The sequence below is a fragment of the Acipenser ruthenus genome, chromosome 12 (assembly GCF_902713425.1).
Source record: "Acipenser ruthenus chromosome 12, fAciRut3.2 maternal haplotype, whole genome shotgun sequence".
In the NCBI taxonomy this organism is placed as follows: domain Eukaryota; kingdom Metazoa; phylum Chordata; class Actinopteri; order Acipenseriformes; family Acipenseridae; genus Acipenser; species Acipenser ruthenus.
Window position 1 is genome coordinate 37,670,300 of NC_081200.1, and position 12,500 is coordinate 37,682,799.

General features: G+C 35.7%; 1 long non-coding RNA gene across 1 annotated transcript in view; it reads right to left on the reverse strand.

Moving 5' to 3' along the window:
- LOC131740112 (uncharacterized) overlaps positions 1-12,500 on the reverse strand; it is a 38,599-nt gene that overhangs the window by 12,530 nt on the left and 13,569 nt on the right. The gene's annotated exons all lie outside the window — the stretch shown is intronic.

Here is a 12,500-nt window from a genome sequence, read left to right on the forward strand (position 1 = left end):
CGTTGATAAAGTAAAAAGTTTAAATTGAACTCATTTTACTAAAAACCCAAGACTCCTTCCTTGAACTTGAACCTCTCCTGTTTGTTTACTTTTGTGCTGTTCCTAAAAAATACATTGTCTCCCCAAATTAAGCAATTGTTGTAAAGGAAAGACAGAGTTTCAGGTAACACTGGTCACTTCAAATGTGCCATGTCTAACTGCATGTGCATCTGTTTCAGTAATGATACTGAAGTTCTTGCTGTCTCTGTTTTAGTTTGAATGCACCCGCCTCCCTCAGAGATGGGACCGGCAGATGATGATACAAGTGTTCAGTTCATCATTTTGTAGAATTCCAGATACTCTTTATTGTTACTAAAACTTTTCAGAACACTCGATGTAATGTGGTTCTAATTACATTGTAATTACTCTAACTACTCAACAGCAGGTGTAATTACAGTGTTAAAGAAATGTGAGTCAATTTTGTAATTTATACATGTGGTTAAATAATAACAATACTAACAAATGCATAATAATAAAAGAACTATACATTTAAAGGCACTTGTATTTGTAATTCTACATGTTGTTTAATAGTGCATGCACTGACAGTGCATCTCACCACACAGTGACATAAACCCTGTAAATGCAAAATTAGAGCTATGTGTAACATCAAAGATCTACTGTATGCGCATGCATGACAGACAGGCAGCCTCCGTATCCCCCCGGATTAGGATACTATGAAAAAGAACACGTAACATAAGAACATGCATGAGTTTGCTTCCACTACATATCTGTAGTAGATGATAATACCAGTTGAAAGAAGAGCCTTGAGTCGTACAGTCTGCAGCATTCAGAATGAGAAAGTGAGACTTCTGCGTGAAACAACATTGCTTTCTGACTAAAAATAAAACAGCCCATCAGGACCTTGCTTATCCAAGATTCATTAGAGGAAGAAATAATATGACCTGTATGAAAAGCTATGCCACAGCCAATACCAGATGCATCTCTATTATACAGATAGTTAAGCATTCATTTAGCTGGGTGTGAAAAAACATGCCTCAATGAGTGGCTCATATCAAATCAATGATGAATGTATTTTTTTTTGTTTGTTTTTAACAAAGGTCCTGTTTGCATTGAAACAGTTACCGTTCCTGTGCATGGACATTTTGTATTCAATTCAGCAGTACACCTCAGAGGCTTAGGTAGCGTGGAAGTGGCAAGAGTTAATAGGGGGCTAACAGCCAAAAAACTAAAAACAGTTCTGCTTGAAGATCCTCCCATTCAATTTAATTATATTTGATATTGTCAATGTCATACAGTGAAATATTTGGTTAAGGACGGTACCAATGTAAGCCATGCATCATTTCATGTGATCCTGACAGTCTGTACGTTATCATCGTTTTCATTAGAGATGAATGCAGCCCTGGGGTGTCCTAAGAAAATGGTAAATAGGATTATAACAGTGTTAGAAAGTTGCCCAGAAGACAAGAATGACTGATTATTAGCTTAACATTTCCTGCACAATGCAGAGGATTTTATTGTGAACATTTATATTGCTAGTGCCAGTAACTTTCAGTTAGTATTTCATCACATGTAACTTTAGCCCTATGAAATCTGTTGTAATTGTATGAACAGTCACTACGTTTGGTTTATTATCACGTATCTGCTATGAAATATGGAATCGTAAACAGCGTTTTCCTGACGGTAATCTTATATGTTTTAGACCCGAAGGCATGAAAATGGAATTTTACATGAACCTTCGACACTAAAATGCTAAAATGCTACTGATTTGGGATGATAATCGGTGCACTAATGGAAGCTGATCCCTAGCATAGCTGGGAGACATATCCCACTATTTAAATGAAATGTGAGCAGACAGTTTAAAAAGCTAATTATATGTAACGATAACCCAATAGAGCTCTGGTGAGCGGCTCAACATGAGTGTTCTTCCAGCATGCCCTGCCTGTTTTCCTAAAGCATGGCACTGTAAATTGCCTTGGATGAAAGCGTCTGCTAAATAAACAAATGATAATGGGACATGACCTCCTGCTCAGCAGAGGAAACATGTATAAGGCTTAAGTGAAAATGTGGTGGACTCACCTTTACTGCTTTAAAAAGCAGTCACCACACAATTCTGAATGTATGACAAAAGTTCGGATTATGCTTATACCGTAAAACTTTAAATAAACGCTCCAGCGTTTATTTACAATATTTGCCAGTAGCCCTGGCGACTATTTGAGACTCTGTGTTTATTATGTAAGATCACTAACATCTGCAAATACTTCAGATGCAATCATGAAAAAGCTGCCTGCACACAACCTTATAGAAACGACATAAGTAAATTACAACATTCCAGCAACATCATTAAAGGTTGTGTCAGTGGGTGATAACAGTTTGTATTATAATAATCATAAAAACAGTAAAATCCACTAAAGACAGCCCTGTAAATATCAGAACACACGCGTGTATTAAGGTAGGCTTGCAGCACAATAAAGAAACAAACATGGTTTTAAAATGAATAAAAGCAATAGGTGTCATCTTTATTAACACATTTATTTATTGTTCACCCTCAAAACATGTACATTAGTAAGCATGGACAATCAATGAAAAATTAACCAGCAACGAATCTTCATTGCAAAACAACCGCATGAAATACTGCGTTAATATGAAAAATAAGTTCATAAACATTGTTCATAACCCGGCGTTTATTTACCATATTTCCCAGCAGCCCCAGTGCTTATTAGAGACCCGCGAGTATTGGAGACCGGCAATTATTTGAAGTTTTACGGTAATATAATCAAGAAAGTAACTTAAACATATGTTTTTAATGAATGGAGTTCCATCTGATCACAGAATTGTGTGCTAAGTGCATGTAGTAAATATTACTGAACGATAACAATAGTGTAACGACAGCTATGGCCAAATGTTCTGCATCAACTAGAATTTTAGGATTGAGGCATAATTAAAAAAATAAAAAACTATATGAACATAATTTAGAGCTTTTATTTAACATTGTGTAATCAAAGAAACTACAAAATGATATTGCAAGTCTAACGGAAGCCAGTATTTCATGTTAGATTTCAAAATTGTAATTCTTTTTACATTTTTGTCAGTTTTTCGTGAAGTATATGGAAAACTACAAAGCAGTATGTCATTCAATCTGTGTATGAAGCAAAATGTGTTAATTCTATAGGGTGATGCAAAACATTTGGCTACAGCTATACATGTAAGTGTGTTTTGAAGTGTATCCAAAAATACTATGAAATGATGGTTATGCATGCCTTTGTGATGAAGGAGCTAATATACAGTGGCACTATATTTGCAAACTAAACAAGTATATTTAAATAAAGTACAAGGGCTTGTCCCATCTCATTTACAGCATTGTCTTTTTTTTGCTTGACTGAAGCACTGGGAATGTGTCACGCAGTAAGGTACTGCCTAACCTGTGCTTCTGAGCCGGAACCTCCTGGCATTGCAATATTTTACATACGAGGAGAGATCAGTGCAGAGTGGTAATGGGGGTGTGCCGGTATGTAAACTATAAAGTAGGAAGCTTTCGCCCTTGTTTGTCTCTGTCAAATTGACCTTGATAGAATGAAACGATGCACTCCCTGCTAGCTATCGCCCAAATACAATATTTGCCCCCATTGACTAATATTTGAATACTATTCTTTTTAAACAATAGCATTTTGGGTATGTAATACATGTGTGTATGTACAGCTATGGCCAAATGTTTTGCATCCCACTATAGAATTTAACTAATTTTGCTTCATAAAGTCGAATGAAACCTGCTAAATAATGTTACATTAACACATTGAATTACATTATTATTATTATTATTTATTTCTTAGCAGACGCCCTTATCCAGGGCGACTTACAATTGTTACAAGATATCACATTATACATTATTTCACATTATTACATGCCACTTTGTAGTTTTTCATATACATAATGAAAAATTTACAACTTGAACAATGACACATTTTGAAATCTTACATGAAATACTGTATTACTATACTATTATGGCTTCTGGTAATAGTTTTAAATTATGTCTCAATCCTAAAATTCTAAACATTTGGCCATGGTTATATGTGTAAGAAAATGTATCATAAAAATAACTGCATTTCCACATATTAACAAAAACAGTTAGGTAGCACTGTTAGACGCTGACAAAGTGTTTGTTAAAAACTTTAATTAGTACGAGCCTATCCCAGAGGCCTGCGATGGCAGGGAGTGTAAATGGAGAAGCTGTCCCAGCTTGCTGGCTCCACAGTGGGCCACATCTCACGCACAGATGGGCTGCTGAAGAAACTGTGAATGGACAAAAGATAACAGAATATTCCGAGATTCCAACAACAGCTCATTAGCAATCTGTCAGAGGTTTTTTGAATTTGTGCACTGGTGTACATAATGCAGTGAAACAACATAATCATACGATATAATCTATGCAATGCATAATTTAATTTTTTTTTTTTTTCTTCTCCTGGAAAAATGACTAAATAGTTGCCAACTAAACCACTTTTGTTGTTGTATCAATTGTTTTGTTTTTCTGCTGAGGGCTATACTGTTTTTAAAGTAAAATGTTCTAATTGGTTTGCATATAGTTTATGAAATTATGCAGTCTGGCTGATTACTTTGGCAAACCTATAAGCTTTATAACCTTTTTTTAAATTATTATTTCTATTGCATTTTATAAACACATTAAACATTTTTTTTATTATTATTTATTTATTTTTTTTAGCTTTGAAGATCTACTTGAGGGAATATTAAGTGTAAGCATTTTTTCTAGTGTGCATTCCTAAGACAGTTGGATCTGAGTTAATTAGCCATATACCTGTAGGCATTCTACTATTATAATTTTTTTGTCATTGCAAAGGGATTTTAGCCGTGTTTGTAATTGAAATGTTCTCCTGCTATGCTTTTTTTTTTGCATGTAAATTATGATGTGAGTTTTAAAAGTCTCCGGTCTATTAGCCAGTGTTGCTCATCAAGGTTCAGACAGCGTTCACCAGCCCATTTGACTTACCAGGCGTATTTATGCTGAACTGTCTTAAGCTACAATAGGAAGATCTCTCGTGTTTCCTTGGGGTGCTTTTAACTCAGTCCACACAATGTCAGAGTTACCGCGGATTTATTTCATAGGGAAGTATTCCATTTTTTAATTTTTAATTTTAAATGCCCAATCTTAAGCCCAGTTTACCGCTGCAACCCGTGCGCTGACTCAGGAGAGACGAACACGAACTCATGCGTCCTCCGAAAAGCGTGTCATCAGCCGTCCTCTTCTTTTCACTCTGCAGGCCCATAAATATTGGTTGTTAAATCATAAACTAGGCCCATGCTCATTGAACAAGTGTATGTGTGTGTGTGTGTGTGACCTTAAAATAACAATGTGCAAAACACTAGGAACCAGAAATCTAAAGCTGTTGAAACAGGCTACCAGTGAGAGCTATCATTTGGAGCTCACACACACACACACAGGCACGTACGTTTTCCTTGTACAGCATCATGCCGGACAAGGTGTCAGAAGGTCACGGTACCTTTTCATAGCAGTTGACCTTGAGAGAGATAAATTTATGAACTGTCAAATGTTTCTTAGATGATGAACACAAAAAATGATAAAGGATAACAGACTAGCTGCATTAGGCAGGTTTTGGTTGTCTTGTTTACATAATTCAGAAATATCTAGAGATATTATTTATAGATGTATTTTTTTAATATATGGCTTGTTTGTTATCCCCTATAGCAGGTGTAGGCAACTAAGGTCTTGGAGTGCTGTTAGGACCACATCAGGTGTGTAATTGGTGAAATTGAATGATTAAGGACATGGCTGGAAAGGAATAACTTTGCCCACTCCAACCAACTGGCCCTCCATGAAATGTATCCAGACAGGCAAGCCAAGTGGCAGGTCGGTGGAACTCAAAGCGAACACGTTCTGTAAAAAAAAGATGTTCTTCACATGGTGTTGTGTATTTGAGTCATCCATAACTACATACAGTATATGTAGTATACCATGCATATGTCATTTTTATAGAGAAAACTACTACCATAGATAAACTACACTGCTTCATGAATATAATGTTATTGAATAATAATCATAATTATAATAATAATAAACCATAAGCAGCAACATTGCTTTTGTCAGAAATTCTTATTTTTTGTTGTGTTTTGTTGAGCTTGTTTCTGTAATTCAACAATGATATTGGTATATTGTCAAAGGAAGCACAATTAAAATCTACCGTTACTTGCAAGCTCCTTTAAAACTGTTTAGTAGGCTGAACATCCATTTTATTAAATAAATTTGACTTTGTGACCAAAAATAATTACAAAAAAAAAAAAAAAACCATGCATTTGTCATCCTTAATTGTCGTAATTTGGCAGAGCGGTGCTTTCAAATTAAACAAGGACACTGAGGTAACATCTTTATTTCTGTGCAAACAAACAAGCATTGGAAAAAGAACCACAAGTTGTTAATTATTATCTTAACATGAAGCTGATACACAATACAAATGTAATCAAACTGAATTCCCAGAAGAGGCCTCTAAACAAATTGTGCATGTACAGGTACAGAACGACATCCAATTCAGAGTGTCTCTGTTCAAGCGGCATGCACACTAATGAGGTGCTTGCAGTCCTTTGGTACACAGTGACAACTACCTTTGACCCTTCTCTGTATCATCAGGGGAATTCTGAACAAAAAAACCTGGCGAGACACAGTTTATATTGGGAAAGGTTTATCACTGCAGCCTACCAAATATTTATTATGAGTGCACTCAAAAGTATTACAGTTTAACAACCACTAATTAATATTCTATCAACATAGCTCTTTAGTAGTAGTGTCTATATTTGATTAGATTGTGCTGTCACTTTTAGGGATGATACCCACTAATTGATTGTGTGTGTGTGTGTGTGTATGTATATATATGGTAAACTGCAGCACATCAAAGTGAACTGTGTTGATATTCCTGACGTTTTTTTATTTTATGTTGATGCAGTAGGATCTACTGTTGAAGGACAATGAAATCTTCAGATATTGATACCGACTAAAAATGATCAATAATAATAGGATTATAGAGAATAATTTTTTCAGTACAATAAAAAAAAAAATGTATATATTATTATTTAAACCCAAGTAGCATCACTTGCAACCAGTACAAACACTTTAAGCAACATTACTTGTCTCATCTGGGGTATAAACTTTAATGAATATAATGAAGTTTTTGCCTTTATAAACCTAAGACTAGAATAGGAAAACGAATAAAAATAACCCTTTCCAAGGAAAGAAATAGTTAAGTAATGTTTTAGAATAATATTGAACGGTATAAAAGTGAAGCAGGTCTGCTGTCATCACTCGTAAGTAGTTTTTCATTTGACGTGAAGGTTATATTTACTGATTGGACGTTTTCCATGCTTTTGTTACAGTTGCTCACTGTCTAAGACTCAAAGAGCTGCAAAAAATCCATATCTGCTTTGGATGATATACCAGTGGTTTACATTTTACCTTGCCATGCCCGCTGATAGTAAAAACACATCTAATTAACCCTGGTGCTGCAGTGTCATGTGATTAAACAAGACAGAGCTGCTCCTTGGGGTTTCTGCTACTGAAAATATTCACAATAATCATTTCTTTTGCTTTTCTATTTAAACCCATCACATCGCTTGGCACAGAGATAATTACTGGTCTTCATCTCCTGTGCTTTTATTAAATGTTCATTAATAACAATAAAGGTGGAAGGTTAAAAACTCATTTAATTGCCTTTATGTTAATGACATTATGAATAGCCTTAGCTACAAGATTCTAATTCTGTCCAGTATCCTGTTTCTCAGTAGAGCCTCTGGAGGACTGCTCATTTTACCAGCATTACTGATTCAGAGCTTCTCCCTTGCAGGTGGGTTTTGTACATAATCAGAATTAATGTGCAGCACATTTTACAAGGGACAGTGAACGCGCTCTCTGAATAAGTAATTATCTCAAGTGCCTTAGGATGAAGAACGGCACACACACACACACACGCACGTATTTGCAAATTCCGAATACATACAAACTCATTAAAAGCAATTTACTGTTTCTTAGTCCTTTAAATGTTATTTACAGCTTGACAGTCTTTTATAAGTAAATTCACTTCCACCTCTGAAATGTATAAACCAATAGGAGTGTTGCGGTGACTAAATTAGCCGCATGCTAAAAATACTGAGAATGAAAAAGCCTTTCAGCTAAGCTATTTTAGCCATGAATATTGCAGAGGTTGATTTCAAAGGAGGTGAGACCTTACTCAGATCCTTGTTAGCTAAGAAGCAATTCAGGAAAATATGATGTAGACTAGCAAAGCAGCCGTGTCTTAGAATAATTAAATATATATATTTAGCTCAAAGAGCCAGCTGCCCTATATGTGTGTGTGTATGTATGTATATATATATATATATATATATATATATATATATATATATATATATATATATATATATATATATATATATAAATTGGTGTCAGCTGGCCTGCAACTTATTGCAGCTTAAAAATTACTATGACAAAAAAATAATGACAAATGCATCACCTTAGGGAATATCTCACTGCAATCCATTTTATGTACAAAGTATTACTTTTATTCAAGTATGTTTCCTTAATCTACATGATGGTAACCAAGAAACACAGTATGTAGCGTGGAATGCATTTTGAATGTATAAACATAGAAATCTTACAGGACTCTGCAAGGTAGTAAAGCAGCAGAGTTTTCCTGGGCAAGATGGATGAAGCACTACATAAATATTTTTGATATGCCAACAATATGTGCTATAATGAAAAACACTATAAAACATGAGGAGTTGTTAGTGTACAACAATTGCCAAAACAGAAATGAGGCCAAGGGGATGATAAATGCGCTCATCTCCCTCAGCTGAAGAATGACCTGGATACACCTTACATCTGAGCACCAAGTGGGCCAACATTTTTCACAGCAGCACTTAGCAGTGGACAGTATCTGGACCTCCTTTGAAAGGGCTGACCCTCAGCCTACCCTCAGTGGTTCTCCAAACTGTAATCACTTCCTCAGACTGTAATTTCATCAAATAGCATGCACCTTTCCCTGCCACTTATTGGCCAATTAAGTCAAGTTCTCACGGAGGGGGTCCAGCTGGCTTCAAGTTATCCTGGATGAATTGATTGAAGCCATTCCGCAATCTATGAACCGGGTTTAATGATCTAGGTGATAATACTTGTAATTCTTCTCAGTCAGGGGAATTCGCTGCAGCTGTTGTCTGCAAATTCGTGTTCTGATACACTGAAGTACTAGCACTAATCTGCACTCAGTTTTCATAACCATGACTACATTTGCGAAATGTGACATTTAAGATGGGCAAAAAACAGGGCCAGACCCCTTTATTTTAGCATCCTAAAAAAAACCATTGCATTCGCTTTCATGAACTTCAGCCGTGTTCTTTAACTTAAACTAAATAAAACAACATTTGATGATTATGAATAATGGAGTGCTCACAAAACTATACCTACAGCCATAGAGCTAAAATACTACATTAACATAATTACATCTAAATGCATATAAATGTTGGGCATTTAAAAAGCTGAGGGAATGCATGGTATAAATACTGTACAATACAAAATATATTACTGAAATATTTTGGCATACCAACAGAATTTTTTTGTCATGTATCTGTCTAGTTATTTTGAAAAAAAAAAAAGATTGTCATTTCATTCTTAAATGCAGTTTACCATTTGATTTTTTCTCATCCTGCCTTTCGTATAACATTTACATTTTTTTAAGACAAAATAAATTATGTACAAGATACTGCACTATAACTGTAATTGTATTTCCCCAAAGCAAGGGCACTGTTTTAAAAGACTATGAGAATTTTCTTTCAAGTTTACACTGGAGAATAGGGTTTATTTTTTAAATGAATGCTCCCATCTTCATCCCAGAAGATCTTAAATGATTTTTGATCTGGAAATCACAGAAAGATTACAGAGGAATAATGGCATTCTGTCTGAACTCTCTCTTATCGGAATTATTTTATGGAGCAAATCTCTGCAGTTTTAACAAGAGGAAGTATCTCAACCTTTCAGCAGTAATAAAAACCTAGAGAGCGGTGTTCTGCAGCCACCTACATTAGACACACAGATCTACTGTGAACTATGGCAGTTTGAGCCAAGTGTCCTGAGAGGGTTGAATGGCTGCAGGTCAGGGGTTACTAAATCCAAGTGGAATCCAGGACAAATTTATCAAGGGAATGAGATCAAGTAGAGTTTTAAGTATTGTCAGAAGGGTAAGAAAAGCAATACCAGCTGGTGCTCAGTGACAAAGAGAAGACTCACCTGACAATGATTTAACAGCTTTTGTTGCTTAAACTAGAAAATATACCCCCGCCCTCTCTTTTTAAGCATTGGCACCACAAGGGCACAGCACTGTTCCATTCAAAATGTTATCAAGCTGTTTTACAGAACAGTTTTATTACCTGAGCAGTTATTCACGTATTCTATATATTATCTGTAGAACAGGATTGCAATATTTAGGTTGAAACCAATTGCATTAAACTATTTTTTTTTTTTCTTTGTCTAAAAAACTTATTCGGGTTTATTTTAGCCTTCACACTAATGGGTTTTTTTCATGTTTTAGGGTGAAGTTCCATGTACGTGGTTTGCAGTTTAAAGATGGATGTAACAGCAGCACCTGTCTTTTAAATAAACTGGGACTGCATGGCCATTAATAGGATGCCCACAGATCATACAAAATGTGTAGACAAGGTGCAAAAGTCATCCTGTATTGAGGAAATAGACACTACTGGCAAGCTAGAGCTTCAGTTTAGTGGTGGCTACACTTTCTGCATGAACCCTAATTTAATTGGGCTTTTAATTGGGCTGTGCATTTTTATATTTATGATATAAAGGATATCCGCAGTGAGAGTAGTGACAGGATGTTTTCACTGGAACCGTTTCCTATGCGATTTTTTTTTATTTTGCAAAACACTACACCAGTTCTTGTCGGAAGAAATACAGTTCAATTTGATAACACCCTATTGTCTTAAGTGTCAGGAGTGGCAGCTTGTTGGTGCAGCGGCGCCACACAAATCAGCATCAGCACCAGCATACTTAAAGCTCAGCAACAATTAAAATGTAAGGTTGAAATGTGATCTCCGAGGTCACTGGCAGTCAAGCTACAAGAAACGATGTACATTAGCAGGGGATGTGTTGTGGTGGTTGCACGAAGCAAATTACTGGGACTGTAAACATAAGCATTTGCAGACGTCTGTTAGTTTGTCTATTTATTATTTTTGGCAGGGATTTATTATTTTTGGCAGGGATGCATATGTTCTCTGCGCTCATTCCAAGCTGATTATTATTCCAATCACCAGAGGAAGAGAGAGTCACATTAATTTGTAGTAATTAATAGCACTGATGCATCTGACAACGCATGTTAACAAGCCTCTTTGATTGTTTGGATCTGGAACTGCGGCCCTTCTTGTTTGCATTACCTCTAAGGAATTCATGATATCAAAGCTTAACGGTATCTGATACTTGTCAAAATGCAATTTAAAAGTTTAATTCTTTTATTGATTTAGTTTGGTTTTGATGCCTGCAGAGTCAGCTCCCTTGACAGAACTTAGTAGATTGAAATGCTTGTCGCCATCACGGCCTCCTTTTCACAGGGAACAATTGCCATAGGCCAAGCCAACAGGCATGGTTTAATTGACATTAATTAAAAGCATACTTTTTTTCTTCAGTTGCACTGCTCTTAAACAGAGCTTCGCATATCTCCTTTTTTCCTGTGTTTGTCAGAACACCTCCTGGCAAGTGAGGTTTAACCCCTTCGATTCTTTATTTGAAATGATTCCAGAATCCTTTTTTAATGCACGCCTCTGTGTGATGTGATGTGAAGTGGAAGCAGCTCGGTGATATTTAACAAACTGGATTTCATCTTTATTGCAGTATAATGAGGTCAAATGAATCCCTCCACGAGTCGTATACATGCTTAAATGGCTTTTGCATCAAATCCTTTTTGACAGCGAATAAAACAGCAGGCAAACAGAACATTAGCTCCCAGAGACTGGACCTGAAAAATCAGCGCACACAATCATTTTACATAGCTTTTTCATTCCAGGCAATCTTTTATTATTTTTTTTTTTCATTATATTTCCATTTCATTTTGTTAATCATATTGTATTCCCATACCTGTCTATATACCATTTTAGTTAAAATGTTAATTTATTTTTAAACATCACATGATCATTAAGATTTCCAAATAGACATTATGCTGCATTCTTTTTCATTTTAACTAGATAATAGCTGCAAATGATATGCCTAATTTATAAAATGATCCATCTCATTACGGAAAAGGTACATTTAGCCAGAAGCAAGCTTTTTGGAAGGGGCTCGTTCTTCTAACATGCTGAGTGCAATTAGCCTATGCAATGATTATCAACCATGGCTTGTTATTCAATGGCAGTGTCAAAACAATTCTGTTTCCTTTTGCTGCCAAGCATCATCTCCTTCCCTTCAGCCCTGCTGCTGTTAGGGGAAG